This window comes from Ursus americanus, chromosome 16 (assembly GCF_024610735.1).
Source record: "Ursus americanus isolate L20-20 chromosome 16, mUrsAme1.1.p, whole genome shotgun sequence".
Lineage (NCBI taxonomy): Eukaryota > Metazoa > Chordata > Mammalia > Carnivora > Ursidae > Ursus > Ursus americanus.
Genome location: NC_142142.1, coordinates 19,784,788 through 19,800,263, shown reverse-complemented (window position 1 = coordinate 19,800,263; position 15,476 = coordinate 19,784,788). Strand labels below are relative to the sequence as shown.

The 15,476-nt window shown below is 42.1% G+C and overlaps 1 long non-coding RNA gene across 4 annotated transcripts in view; it reads right to left on the bottom strand.

Annotated features, from left to right (window-relative positions):
* Nucleotides 1-4,245: 4,245 nt before the first annotated feature.
* LOC123803824 (uncharacterized) overlaps nt 4,246-15,476 on the bottom strand; it is a 122,797-nt gene continuing 111,566 nt past the window's right edge. For all 4 annotated transcript variants that reach the window (XR_006782982.2, XR_006782983.2, XR_015726950.1 and 1 more), the window contains one exon: nt 4,246-13,862. This is a non-coding gene — a long non-coding RNA (uncharacterized LOC123803824). The remainder of the gene's footprint in view (nt 13,863-15,476) is intronic.

Below are 15,476 nucleotides of genomic sequence, written 5' to 3'. Positions count from 1 at the left end.
AGGAAGAAGCAGGCTCCCAGCGGAGGAGCCCTATGAGGGATGCCTTTCCGGAACGCCGGGATCATGCCCTAAGCCGAAGACAGGCGCTCCATGACTGCGCCACCCAGGCGCCCGGGTTGTGGGCCTCTTGATTTTTTCAGCCTGCCTTCTGGGGGAGGGGCCTGCCGCGCCGATACTCAGGCAACCCTGTTTGGGTAGAGTCTCCGTGTCCCCTGCGAGGGGGGATGGGGATGGGCACTCCCTGAGCCGGTATTTCCAGGCTTTTGTTCTCTGGCGGCTTTCCCTGGCGGTTTGCTGTGCCTCTTCTGAGAGTCAGAGCAGCAGCGGCTGAATTTCAGCCTCTGTCACAGAACAGAGGGATTGCGGCCCGTTCTCTACTAATGTTCTGGCCACTTTAACTCTGTTACTGTTGGTGCTGCTCAACCCTGCAGCGTCCCGGGATGTGCGCCCCACACCCGGCGTCCTAGCCCTCACTTCCAGGGCTGGCGCGTCTGTGTCCTTTGTGTTTCTAATGCCGCCAGCTGCCCCGCGCCCGCTCCCGGATCTCCCGGTCTCAGTCTGGATCCAGTGAGCGCACCGGGATTCCGGGGTTCCGCAAGATGCCTCGTGGTGCGCACCCGGCTCACGGTCTCAGTCTGCTGTTTTGCGGGTGCCGACCGTGAGCCCCGCCTGCTCTCCCGTGCAAGTGGCTACCGCTTCCCGGCGCCCGAACGCTGCGGCTCTCTCCCCCTTCCGTTTATCTTCCGATATCTGTGCACGGTTTCATGGCTCCCCGCTTCCTACCTCAATACTCAGCGCTGGAGATGTTCATTTGTAGAGATCCAGATGCGTCTTCCTGCGTCTCAGGCTGGTTCCGTGGTTGTTTAGGCTGGTCTGGTACCAATCCAGCTTGACTTGGGGGACTGGCCGAAAAAGGTGTCTCCTACTCCTCCGCCATCTTAACTCCTCCTCGTGTCTTTTCACTTTTTAAATGATGTCTCTTAAGCAGCAAGAGTTTTAAGTTTTGATGAAGTTCAAATTGTCAATTTTAGAATGATTTCTTCTTTTGTTGGTTCTGTCTTGGGTCACAAAGATTTTTCTTCCATGTTTCCTTCTAAAAGTTTTATTGTTTTAGCTTTTACATTTAGATCTATTTGACATTTTGAGTTAATCTTTATATATGATGTGAGATGAAGATTGAGGTTTAATTTTTTTTCCATATGTATATCTGGTGGTTCTAACACCATTTATTGGAAAGACTTTTCACTTTTCTTTCCCCAATGAATGCATTGGCACCTTTGTCAAAAATCAACTGATCACCTGAATGTGATTCTTCTTTTGGACTTTCTATTTTATTTCACTGATCTGTATGTCTATCTGTTCACCAATACAACATTGTCTTCATTACTGAGACTTTACAGTAACCTTAAAACCGGGTATTGTTTGTCCTGAACTTTGTTCTTTTCTTCATATGCTTCTTATGTCATTTAAATGTTTATCCCAAAGATGATCTTACTTATCAGGACCAAGCATAATCTTTCTTCCTTTCATATCTCCTGATGCTTTAAAATATCTATAGAGCTATAAAAATAAAGGATCATGCTTTCTTTACTCTGTTATTTCTAGTTTCTTCCCTGCCCCAGGAGACCACTCTATGCTTTGACCAGGAGATTCTTTGACTTACCAATAGCTAAAACTTGTGGGTTCCTTTTTTTTTAAGATTTTATTTATTTATTTGAGAGAGAGAAAAAGTGAGAGAGAGCATAAACAGGGGGTGGGGAGAGGGAGAAGCAGGCTCCCCACTGAGCAGGGAGCCCGACACGGAGCCCCATCCCAGGACCCTGGGATCACGACCTGAGCCGAAGGCAGATGCTTAGCCGACTGAGCCACCTAGGTTGCCCATCTATTATAATTTTCATCCCAAAATAATTTTTGTAACATCACACAGTAATCCCTTTTTTGCAATTTACCTGAGCATGTATATAAGTACCCCATTTGTCCATCTCATGACCTTCCACATTCTCTGTTAAAACTAAGTTTTAGGGGGGTGCCTGGGTGGCTCAATCGGTTGAGAGTCCAGCTCTTGATTTCAGCTCAGGTCATGATCTCACGGTCCTGGGATCAAGCCCTGCATCAGACTCCATGCTCAGGGTGGAGTGTGCTTGAGATTCTATCTCACCCTTTGCCCTTCCCTCGACTTGAGTGTGTGTGTGTGCGCACATGCGCGCTCTCTCTCCCCTAAATGAATGAATAAATTAATGAATAAATAAATAAATAATAAAGACATAACTAACTAACTAAATAAAATCTTTAAAAAAAAAAGTTTTACGGGTGCCAGGCTGACTCAATCAGTAGATCATGTCACTCTTAATCTCGGGGTTGTGAGTTCAGGCCCCACATTGGGTGTAGAGATTTCTCCCTCTGCCTCAGCTCCCCTTGCTTGTTCTCTCTCTCTCTCTCCCTCTCTGACAAATAAGTAAATAAATAATCTTAAAAAAAAAAGAAAATTATAATAGATGAAACGTGTCCTTATTATCCAGCTGTGTTCTACAGCTTCCTCTCCTGTAAGCTCTGATGCTGCCATCACCTGAACGCCTTTCCCCCTCATCTCAGAATATCTAAATTTTCTCCTTCTACAAAGCCTTTTGTAATCTTCTCAACCAGAAGTAATTGTGCCTTTTCTAGATCTCTCATAACATTACTTTTTATCTGTATATTGTATTTATCTTAGTAATACAAGAGCTTACATTTATTGATTATTACATGCCAGCCATTGTGCTTAGTACTTAACATACATTATCATTTTTAATCATCATAGAAACATGATAAGGTAGACATTATTATGATCTAATTGACAGATGAGGAAAATGAGTCACAAAGAGATTAAGTAATGTACCCCAGGCCACATGATTAGTAAATTTCAGTGTTAAGATTCTAAGTTCTGACTCCAGAGTCCATGTTCCTAATAGGCTGTTCTGTTCCAAATAGTGCCTATGTTGCTGGCCTCTCAGAAACTCTGGGATACTAAAGAAGGCCATCCACAGTCCTATTTGCACATGGCTAACTAGCATACTGGAAGAGATAGCAAAGACTTTAGCATTGCTTATGAGGCCCCAGGGATAACATAATTAAAAACCCTTGAACATAAAAAGATGTAGGAAGACTCCCTGCAGTTCCTGAGGGTGTGCCCCAGACGGGATGGAAAGTGACGCTTTTCTTTGCCTCTTGATACAAGTTCTATGAGTAAGGTTTTGAGTTGGCGCAGTTGGTGTCACTAAAATAGCCTTCCGTTCCAGTCCTTGGGGAATTTGGTAAAACTTCTTTGTCAAAAAAAGCTACAAAATAGGAAGAGCTAGACTACTTTTTGGTCTTTCTTTTTAAAAATATAATTTGCTTTGAATAATGAAAGTAACACATGTACATTTTGTATAGTTTGGAAAATACAAGAAAACCACAAAGAAGAAAACTCTTCTATAATCCTACCACCCAGAGGTAACCACTATTAATATTTGAGTCTTCTATTCTTCTAGTCCTTTTCTGTGCACTCACAACATGAATATACACATATTTGGAAAATGTAATGATACCATTTTGGTTTTGTAAGCATTTTTTATAACAGTATATGGTGAATATTTTCCTAAAACATCCTTTTAATGGATCCATAGTAATACACCATAGGAATATCCATAATTTAATTAACCACACCTCAATTGTTCAGCATTTAAATTGTTTCTTATCTTTTCATATTTATGCAAATACATGTTTATATCCATCTGTGATTGTTTCCTGAAGGGGGAGAGAAGCTAAATCATTCATGCACATTTACATTTCACTCTGGTAAAGTTGTATAAGTTAACACACAGTGGAGTTGGGTTACTATTTGATGACTAAAAGATTTGTAATCTTGAGTTGTGCCAGGATGCCTGGGTGACTCAGTCAGTTAATCGTCTGCATATGGCTCAGGTCATGATTCCAGGGTCCTGGGATCGAGCCCCGCATGGGCTCTCTGCTCAGCAGGGAGCCTGCTTCTCCCTCTGCAGATGCCCCTGTTTGTGCTCTCTCTCTCCCTCTCTCTCTGACAAAGACATAAATAAAATCTTTAAAGAAAAAAGAAACAGATCTGTAATCCCTTAGGGGCCAGATCCTGAAAGGGCTGCCAGAATTGCAGCGGAAGACCCGTCCACTGGGAACAAGAAGAGCAGGGGTTCCAAGCAACAATGAGAAAATACCAACCGAGCTTTTCAACTTTCATACCAGAATACTAACTTTGAAAAAAAAAAAAAAAAAGAATGCTAACTTGTCATATGCCACCTGTTTCTTAGTCTATACCTCAAAGTTTACGGATCAACAAGACAAAATACATGTACTTCAAGTTCTCAACAGTGATGTTAGCCCTAACCCAGCTAATTAGCTGTGTCATACCCCCACCCCAGGCTGAATGATTTGTGGGCAGAATTCATTTCCGATTCATCTTGATATCCCCAGTGCTTCACACTCAGTAAATATTTTCTGAACGAAATCAATTCTATCTATGTTTACTGCCCTAATTTAATTGCTTTTTTAGAGGCTTTAAAGAAGGTAAGCTCTTGGGGCGCCTGGGTGGCTCAGTCGTTAAGCGTCTGCCTTTGGCTCAGGGCGTGATCCCAGAGTCCTGGGATCAAGCCCCGCATCAGGCTCCTCTGCTGGGAGCATGCTTCTTCCTTTCCCACTCCCCCTGCTTCTGTTCCCTCTCTTGCTGGCTGTCTCTCTGTCAAATAAATAAATAAAATCTTTAAAAAAAGAAAAAAAAGAAGGTAAGCTCTTGGAGTTATCACAGGGATTGAGACTTTACCTGTGATGAGAAGAAAATTGGACCAACTGAAACCATTTTGAGAGGTAGGAGCTTCTGGGCAGAGATCTCTTGCACAGGCTCAGTAATCCACCTAAGTAAAGAAATCTGGAAATAATCATATCCCCTTCAAACCCACATTTGGAACCTATTCAATTGCAACACACTCGTATAACTTGGTTTTATAGTATACATATCAAAGTTTTAAAAAAATCCCTGTTCATATCAGCAGGAGAAATGTACTCTTTCAACAAGATTGCTATTGAAACTTGGTGATCAAGTTCTAGTCTTTCAGGTCAAATTCCAGTGAAACAGTTTTCACTATCACAAGATGGATTATAGTGAAAATTTTTCCAAGCTTTTGCAGACCCATAATAATAATGTTCTGCCAACATCCACTATAAGAAATGTTTTGGCAATATCTACTTATCTCTAACACTCACTCATGTCATGCTCCTGTAAACTACATGGAATCTCTGGCAGAGTCAGTATATTTGCATAAAATAAAGAACATTATGTGAAGTAGAGCAAGGCTATAAGATGTCCCATAGTTTTCTCTCTAATGATTATAGTACAGAAAAGATACTACTTAGTTTCTGATGCCTTTATTTTTTAAAGGATTTTATTTATTTATTTGAGAGACAGTGTGTGTGTGTGAGTGAGAGAGCACAAGCAGGGGGAGCAGCAGAGGGAGAGGGAGAAGCAGACTTCTCACTGAGCAGGGAGCCAAATGTGGGGCTGGATCTCAGGACCCTGAGATCATGACCTGAGCCAAACGCAGATGCTTAACCCACTGAGCCACCCAGGAGCCTCACCGATGCCTTTATTATGAAAGTCCTGAGTGCATGTATCCTTATGCAAGCAAAGGGTTAATGTCTGTCTGTGAATACTAAAGGATGGGGTTGGGTTTTCAGGTAAGTTTTAATAAAGACAGGAGTTTAAAGGTAAATTGTTTTTGAAACTTCTCTGAGCCCGAGTTTCCTACTGTGTCAAAAGCATGGGAATAGGAAGAGTTGCAGGAGGTTGATTGCACTAGTATCATTTCCTTCCTACTTCTGCTTTCCTGACTTTGCTAGTGTGTGAATCATAAGAAATTTGGAGCCAGCATGGTGGAATGAAGATCTGTGGAATTTGGGAAAGACTAGCATTAAAGTGCTAGCTCTGCTATTTAAAAACTGTGAAATCCTGGGTTGGTCATCTGAATGAGCTCAAGTTACCGATAATACGGAACTCTGATAATATCTTCCTTAAATAGCTTGTTTGAGTTTCAAATAAGATGAAATTACTTGAATCCTTGTTGTGCCGGCTTATTTAATTTTCGAATGTTCATGAAAGGCCTTTTCTTCTTTGCTTGGCCCCTTTTCCTTCACCTATTACTTATCTGCCCCCTTTTCTTAGGGTTCTCCCGTACCTTTCTTTTGTTGTATCAGTAAACATGTAACCCTCCGGTGACCTATTCTATTCTCATCGCTTCAACTATTAAATATATGGTGATGTCTGCTCTTGGTGTGTAGGCCTCTTGTTGAGCTGTAGATCTACATATTGTAGTGCCTATTCAATATAACCATCTCAGAAGGTCAAGGTCAAATGTTTGGCCTGCATACAATTTTAAAACTTTGAATTAGTTCTCAACATTTCAAAATTGAAGGAGGTCTCTTGTTCGCCTTGAGAGAGCAAAGGCACGGCAGCACTGAGGCCACATTCTGGCAAAGTAAAACCAGTGAGTGCCTGGGGCTGCTCAGCCCTCTAGCTGGACACATTTCACCTCACACCTCACACTCCAGTTCACCTCAGGCCCTACCCAGACAGCTTGTATTCATGGTAGGTATTTGGGGATGCTACCCTGCAAGTTAAGGAATTAATTAAGTGGATTAAAGAATAACCCAATGTAATAATTAAATGGATTAAGGCATAACCCAATGATCATGTGACCAGGACTGAAATTACCTCACCTGACCACGAACTCCTTCTGACGTGTCTGAAAGAGTTGATGTGCCTTTGCTTGGATGCAGAGCTTTGTACTTACGAGTGTTCGTAAGTAGAAAGCATTTGAGTAAAGACCTGCAGTGAATTACTTGTAGTTTACTGATTAGGCTGTGAGCTTTTACATACACATGTTTCCTTTTGCTTAAAATACCCTCTTCTTCCTAATTCATCCTTTTCTCTTAGCTCATCCTTCAAAATTTAGCTTCCCGGGAAACCTTCCCTGATCTCCTAATCTGATTTGGTTGCCCTTTTCCCCAAATTTCTGTAGAATGCTTCTTTTATCTTAGTCCCCAATTATAGATTTTGTTTTAAAATTTGTTCTGTGATCTTTTGTTCGAACAAGATTGGGAACTTCTTGAGGGCAGGTTATGTGTTGAGTTTTATTCATATCCTATAGACCTCTTTCCGCTTCATCATAGAGGCCTCCTATATACCTAGTGTGAGGCCTGCAGGAGCCTTCCGACAAACCCTTGAGGGAATGCCGGATTGGACGTCTCCATCAATAGATTGTATATGATTTGCTTTCTGTCACCTTGTCAGCAACAGTTTTGTCAGCGGTGGTACGTAGATTGACAAGGTCTGATTTATTACCTTAAATGATCAACTTATTTATAGTTTGTGCTGGAAAGTGTTTTTTGATATGTTAAATGTTGGAGAATAGGAGAAACAAAGAAAGTTCAGGTCTAAACTCCTAAGTCTCGTGTGGGGCCCAAGGTTGTTAAAAGGCATCCACTTCTCTCTTCCGGGAAAACACAGTGGCAGAATATTTAATTCAGCCACACATTCGCATGAGTGTCTGTAACATCTGATTATCAAATAAATGACTCAGAGTAAGATGGTATTGGGCTTACATAAAGTGGGGAGGGGAGTGCTGTAATTACTGAGTGAAGACATACTGATGTCATTAATTTGCCTGTGTAAGAAGTTAGTGGGAAATAAATTGAGATGAAATGCAAGGCTAACCTAATGACTTATTATTACCTTTGAAACCTTGGTTAACATCATCATTACAATCTACTTATTAACTGTATATACCCTTACACTGACATCCTTAAACTCATTCCCACCCTGTGGTATCACAGAAGGATCTTTGGTTTTGTTCGAAACTCCCAGCACAGAGCTCCTAAAACCCTTGGAATTTCTTGGGGTAAGGGTGATAGGAGCATCTTTTAATGAGGCCAGTCTTGGCGAGCGTCTAGATAGCTTTAGCAAGGGAAGCCAGAAAGACCAAGCCTAGTTTCGAAGCTTGGGAATTTCAGCTCCACCTCCTGAGGGGGAAAGTGGCTGGAGATTAAGTTTAATCACCAACACCCGGTGATTTAGTCAATCGTGCCTACGTAGTGAAACCTCCATAAAAACCCATCAACAACGAGGTCCGGAGAGTTTCCAGGCTGGCGACCACTTCTAAGTGCTGGGAACATGGCGCATCCCAACTGCACAGGGACAGAAGCTCCTGCACTTGGGACCTTTCCAGACCTCATGCTATGTACCTCTTCATCCGGCTGTTCCTTTGTATCCTTTATAATAAACCGGTAAATGTAAGTAATGTGCCTTCTTCAGTCCTGTGAGCCATTTTAGCAAAACGTCCAACCTGAGGAGAGGGTCATGGGATTCCTCAGTTTCTATCTGGTGGATCCAAAGCGCAGGTGGCCTGGGACTTGTAACGGGCATCTGCAAGTACAGGCAGTCTATGGGGGCCGAGCCCTTTAACTTAGGAGACTGGATGCTAATTCCAAGGAAATAGAGCCGGAACTGAATTGAAGTGTTGGTCACCCAGCTGGTGTCAGAGAACTAGGGAGGTAGTGTTGGAAAAGACATCAGATATATGATGTCAGGAGGAAAAAACCTCACACCCCTTGATCGTTATATTGATCCTGTCATGCTGATCGTTAGCAGTACTGCTAAGTTACTTTAAATGGTCCTTTTAAATCTGTATGTCAAGTCCCTTTCCCCATTGCCTTTCATGCAACATTATTCATTTGTTCTACACATACTGAAATCCCATTATATGCCAGGCCTATGCTAGGACCTAGGGGATACTGGTGCGCAAAACTGATAGGAGTCTCCATTCTCAGGAGCCTAGTGATAAAAAGAGACATCCAGCAAAGAATCACACATACATACGGATTTACAACTGTGGTAAATGCTGTAAGTGAGAGGTATAAGATGCTCTGATTGCTCTCATCAGAAAAAGCATGACACGCTTTCCTAAGGAAGCTGAAATCTAAGGACCTGTAGGTGGAGAACTAAGTGAAGGTGTAGGAGTGGGCAAACTTAGACCTGGCTTCTTGCAAAGTCTTCTGAGACTGCGGATTCTTTTTCTTCGCCCTGTTCTTTCAGCACCCTCCTCCTCTGGATTCCCCCCCCCCCCCCACAATTTGGCTTCTATTAAGAGCCTCTCAGAATATACCCAGAACAGCATCAGAAGAAAACATTTCATAAGGCTTCTTTTTAAAAAAAAAAACCAGATAACAGCATTAGACACTCAGTAAAGAAAGGCCCCGTAACTTCTCATAATTGAGCACAGTACTGCTCTCCTAATCAGTTTCCTCACTTCCCAGGCGGACCCCCAACTGGGCGCACCTGGCATTCACCCAGCTAGGGCCCCAGGGATTGCAAAAATTATTAATAGAACTATAAGCCGAGACTATTGGATGGCAGTGGGAGCAACTTACTTTGCTGAGTAGAGTCACAGAGATTTAAAATAGGTTTTGAAGGGTGAGGAGGAGAGGTGATGGCAGGAGGAAGGAGCACCCACAAAGGCACAGAGGAGTAAAAGAGCCATATTTGCAGGGACTTAGGGTAGTTTGGAGTTCTCTAAAGTCAGTCAGGAAAACATCATAATAAAATAGCAAAATTAATTCAGCTTTCTAAAAATACAAAGAATTAAACTTCAGTGAACTCCTAAAGTCCCATAGGTAGAAGCCCTCATTTCTCTAAAATCCTTGGTAAATGTGTTGTTGCTACACATATTAATCGAACATTTGCAACTGTCTTAGGTTCCAGAATCTTTAGTTCAATTCCTTGGTATTTGTGTATTTTCCTGGCATACCTTATTTAAATTCTTCCCCATTTTTTTTATTGTCTTCCAAGTATTACCCTTCTTCTTTCTTGCTAACCATGTAGAAGGATCTTTGTCAAATGATTTCCACACCTTCCCAGACCGTGATGTAGTTGACTATGAGTTTCTTTTGGCATAGCTCATAGCTATTTCCTTTCAGTTGCTGGACTGGAAGCTTCTACCTAAAATGGCACATGGCAAGGGCTGGAGGAAAAAATGTCAAGAAAGCCTGTTCAGCCTATGGAGAAAACCAGCTGCTGAAAAGTTCTACCTAAGGGACACATCTCGAGGGGAAAACAAATGTTTCTGCAGTACTCTTGATTAAACAAGCTGTAAAGTTCTCTATTGCCGTAACATCCGGCACATATTCCTGTGTGTGTCCATTTTCCATGGATAAAGAACTTTTACTTTCTTAAAATTGATGCAGAATGTTTCCATTGGGTGTGAGAAAGAGAGGAACTAACATTTATTAGCACACATCTTATGCTAGGCTCTGTGACAGGTATAGTCTGAACACTATCTTGTTCAGTCAGCTATCAGGAGCCTAAGTGGGGAGATGGTCGTACAATATCATCGTGGTGACAACCTTGAGATGTAACCCACTGTCTTGATTCTCTAGAGAGTAGTTTCGCGGTCATTCAGGTCATTAACAACCACATGGGGCTTGAGCCCAGGTTCCTGGTCCTTCGTCCAGTGTTCCTTCCACAGCACACTGAGACTCTCATGACCTTTCTCTTCCGGTCATGTTTCTCTTCTTTCTGTCTCCTTTCTTTCTTTTTCAACAGTGCGGTTATCTCTGTTCTTTGAAAATGGGTTGTTTGAAATCATCCTTCAACAATTTAATTCAACATTTATCTACCGATTTTCTAGTGCACACTAGACCTTGACGCTATGGCAGGCATTTGGTTGAATAGAGTAAGATAAGCAATGTAGAGACAACTAAAATACAAAGGAGCATACATAAGGGTTTTGTCAACAAGTTCTACAGGATTTCAGAGGTGGGTGTGGGGAAGCTGGCCTGGGACTTGGGCTTTTAATGAATGGAAAAGATTTTCACAAGGAGACGAGGGCCTAGGGGAGGAAAAGAATTCTAGGTAAGATGGAGAGTAATAAAAAGGATAAAGAGGAAAGGGACATGTTGGAGAGATGTCAAGTAGAATCATATGACTAATAGAGCACTTGTATTAAAAGAGAAAATGTGAGACATGCTGGAAACAAACCGTGCTGTTTAAGCAGCTAGGCAAGGAGCACTTCCTATCATTAAGATGAGAGTCGCTAAAACACAAGAGGATAGAAGCCCAGTCAGATGTTACCTGATCAGGCTGCAGACAGATCACCTAGAAGTGGACTGGAAATGGGTGGAAGACGCCAAGCAAGTTAACTAAGGTTGCTGGTTAAGGTGGACTGGGTGGGATGAATCAAGAGCGAGGCGGAGACTCTTACTAGCACACTCCTACCTCCAGGGGGAGCTCAAGGTTTCTGTCCTTCATTTCAAAGTAAAAGGAACTCTGAAGTGAATCTAGAACAAAATGGAGATTTTATAGAAACAGTGATTCTGCAGGAGATTTCTGTTGGAGGAAGAAAGTCATTATAAATGGAAGTGGGCTGAGAAAATATTTTCCGCATCAATCATCTCTGGGGTTCTTAGCTTTGTTTAGATCTTGTACTTATCTTTTCACCTCTTCTCTGCTTTGTGTTTCAGTGTCTGGGACATTCTGAGTCAGAAGGGCAAAAATATCATTGGGGAGTCTACATCATCCAGTTGATAGGATTTGGAGCCAGTGTGAGCTGGCGATAAAGATAAGGGGCAGAATACCCCACTGTCCTTTGTACATGAGTCTGGTGAGAAGCCTGTAATAGCTACATGCATGATTCAGGATCTGGTCAGATTGTTTCCGGGTAACTGTGTAAGATGTGCATCTGGTGTGGTCACATAGGTCACATAAGTCACTACGACTTAGAGGAGGCAGGATCTCAATGGGCAGAATTCTTGCTGAGAGAGTTCTTGCTCAATGCTTCAGTTACTGATTACCACCAGGGGAGACAGAGGGCTATTTCTGACACCAGAAAAGGTATCCTGGAAAGGCTGAGATACAAAGGCACCTAACTGCACAGTGGTACAGCTCCGGCGCTCCTGGTGGGGGAGAACCTGCTCTTGGCCAGGACTCACTTGTGGGACCAAAATAGTCTCGTCAGCGGAAGCCTGGAATTTGAAGAAATGCAAAGCCAACTGTGAGGCACACACCTTCTCTAAAATGCAGCCTATCTTCTTGGACAGACTTGGCCCTCGCTTAATTTAGGAGTGAGGAGCTGGAAATGCCAAGAGTGACAGCATGAATCTAGGACCCTGGAGAGGCGTTTAATCTACAGGAGCAAAGGAGACCTCTGAATGACTTACAGAAGAGAGATGACAATACTGTAAATTCTTAGTTTCACTGGTTCACAGTGGTGTTTAGGTGCAAATCTCTGGGAAAACAGGCAGCCTACACAGGTGTTGGACTTATCCTAGCTTGTGGGTGTGTCAGAATGGCACAATTTTAACCTTATCTTTTCTTCATACACTCAAAGAGCATTTGTTAAAACCGTCTTCTATGGTCCAGTTATAGGAGCTACATTATTACATTAGCATGCCATCTGATATTCTTATACGAGGGTCTATGTGTTCTGGCCCAACGAATCTCTTACTCTATCATTTATGTACTCCTAACTTTTCCTATTTAATAATAATTTTATTTCATCATAAAATCCATAAATAATTAATGCAGAATATTCGAAGACACAAAAAACACAATGTAAAACAAAAATTAGCCATAATTGTATCAAAGATAGTTTTGATGTATGCATTTTTACTGTTTCTGACTATCTATGTGCATGTTTTAAAATAAAAATCACCATGATATTTACACTGTTTTGTAGCTTTTCTCTTTCTACTGACTAATGCATATTTGTAGAACTTTTTCAATGTCAGTAAATGATCTACATCAAGATTTTTTCTTTATAACTTTTTAAATTTTATAATTATTTGCTATACATTGTTGTGAACTTAGAAAATGGAAAAAAATTGTTCAGAAGGAAATAAGTCATTGAGAACCCTATCATCCAGAGATTGCTTTTGATATTTTAGTCTATATCCTGGCAATCTGTTTTTAAAAGTTCTGTAAGTAATAACTAAATGTATTTTCACTATAAAGTTTCAAATAGTACAGAAGTATTTTACTTTTTACTTTGCATGTAATAAAAATCATTTTGTTGTTTCTTTGAGTAAACTTTTAATATGTTTGTATATATCTTTATTTTTTTTTAAAGATTTTATTTATTTATTTGACAGAGACAGCCAGCGAGAGAGGGAACACAAGCAGGGGGAGTGGGAGAGGAAGAAGCAGGCTCCCAGCAGAGGAGCCTGATGTGGGGCTCGATCCCAGAATGCTGGGATCACGCCCTGAGCTGAAGGCAGATGCTTAACGACTGCGCCACCCAGGCGCCCCTGTATGTATCTTTAAATGAAACATAGAAAAGTCTAAAAGAAGGCATAAATCACTGGGCTGAAATGAAGTTGTGAGCAGGGCCACTCTCCTTTTAGGACAGGGCTCTATGGGAGAATCTGTCCCTTGCCTTTCCAGTTTGTGCATGACTTTCAATGTTCCTGGTTTTATGGCTGTGTCACTCTGATCTTCAAGGCCAACATCTTCAAATCTGTGTTCCAACGCATATCACCTTCTTTGCTCTATATGTCAAATCTTGCCCTGCCTCTCTCTTAGGAGGACACTTGTGATTGCATTTAGAGCCTGCCCAGACAATCCAGGATAATCTTTTCATCCTTAATGTAATCACATCTACAAAGGCTGTTTTTCCAAATAAGGCAACATGTTTAGGTTCCAGTGAATAGGGTGCCACGATCCAGCCTGCTAGAGCTGTCATCATTGGGTAGGGATGGAGTTCTGTGAGTCAATAGGAAGAAGGGATGGGGACAATCTTCTAAGGGCACCAATCCTAAAGTCCGTTCCACTCCTGGGGAAAGAAAAGCACAACAAACCACATGATAGCTGGAGTCATTGGATAAAGAAGAAGAAAAGGACAACTGCACTGAGGGAACTTAAGTACAGATTTTGGACTTCCTGTCAGTTAAAAGTTTGAGTCTTCTGCATGTAGGCTGTGGGTTTCAAAAATTTTAAGTTGCTGAATGCTCAACTGAGAATATGCCTGAGATGGCAGAACTAGGAGTGGAGCCCAGAGCTGAGGTCCAAGGCCAGAGCCAGAGGCACAAATGGATCAGAGTATGGGGTGGGGGGCATAGACAGAAGCCTCTGCAGAAAGATTCCTAATCTCATCATCAGCCACCAGAGAGGTGGAGGACATTCAAAAGATGGGACTTCCGTGCCACAGGGAATTTTCAGCTTTCACAATCCATCTGCTGATTTAATACCTGCTCTTGATTGTATTCTGCAAATTAAACTTTTTGATAAACCCATTTTAAGTGACCTGGTAAGGGGTTGAGCCCGACCTGCCTGCCTCCTCATGAATACTCAGGGGGTGTGGGAGGGGAAGTAAACTGATGCAAAGATAATCTTTAATAGGTGACTGGTGACTAGCCAGGAGACCTGATGGAAAGACTATGCCAGACATTAAGTGTTCCATGTAAACACCCTTCTGAAGGCTTAGTCTGTCATTCTGACTAATTTGGGGGCTTACAGGGATGGTGTATTTTTCTCTGAGAGGATAGAACATTGTGGAGAGTTTTGAGTAGATGAATGTATGAGTGTTGGATGTGGGTGGGGACCGTTGCTTCAGCCAACTCTCTTCACCAAAAGCAACCATAGCAGAGGATTAAGTTTTAATTCAAGAGTCTTCAGAGATGACTGGGCTGGATTTCCCCAGCCACATACAGGAGAAGCCTCAAGGAAGAGGAAAGGGAGAAATATTGTGGTGACATGGAGGCTTTCACCCAGTTCTCACCCCTACTCTGGGCATTTCCTCCACTGTGAGCTGTGCTCTTGCTGCCCTCAAAGGGCCTGAGCTATTTTCTGAGTAAGATGGAGAAAGTGTTTGATGATTAAGTTGAGAGAGGGTTGAGCTGGAACAGTGATAGGCCCCATGTTGGGACATTCCAGCCATGAGAGAGGAGGGGAGCTGAAAATCAGTGGGAGGGAAGAGAAGGAGGGACACAAGACCCAGAGTAAGGGCAATTCTCCCCAGAAATTGATAGTCCATATGCACAGATGCTAGTCATTTAATAAATGAGTCTTCTAACCCTCTTCCATGAGGGTATTAGTACAAATGATACTGATGAATTCAAATGCCTTAGGGTCACACATTATGCTTTTCCTTTTCCTGGAGTTCTCTTCTCCCCCTAGAAAACTACTCATCCTTCAGCATTTAAACCTCCAATATGAAGTCCACCCAACACTTCCAGATTCCTGTCACCTTCCCATTCTTAACACATCCTGCAGTTCTTCTTTCCTCTGGCTATTCAGTAAAATCCTTGAGGAAGATTCACAAATCTTATATATCTGAGTCACAACCAGATTTACTAAATTAGGTGGGACATAAGCATCTATAGTTTTTAGAACTTCAAAAGGTTCTAGTTCTGAGGCTGAGAACCAGTGAACTATCACATTATAAGCA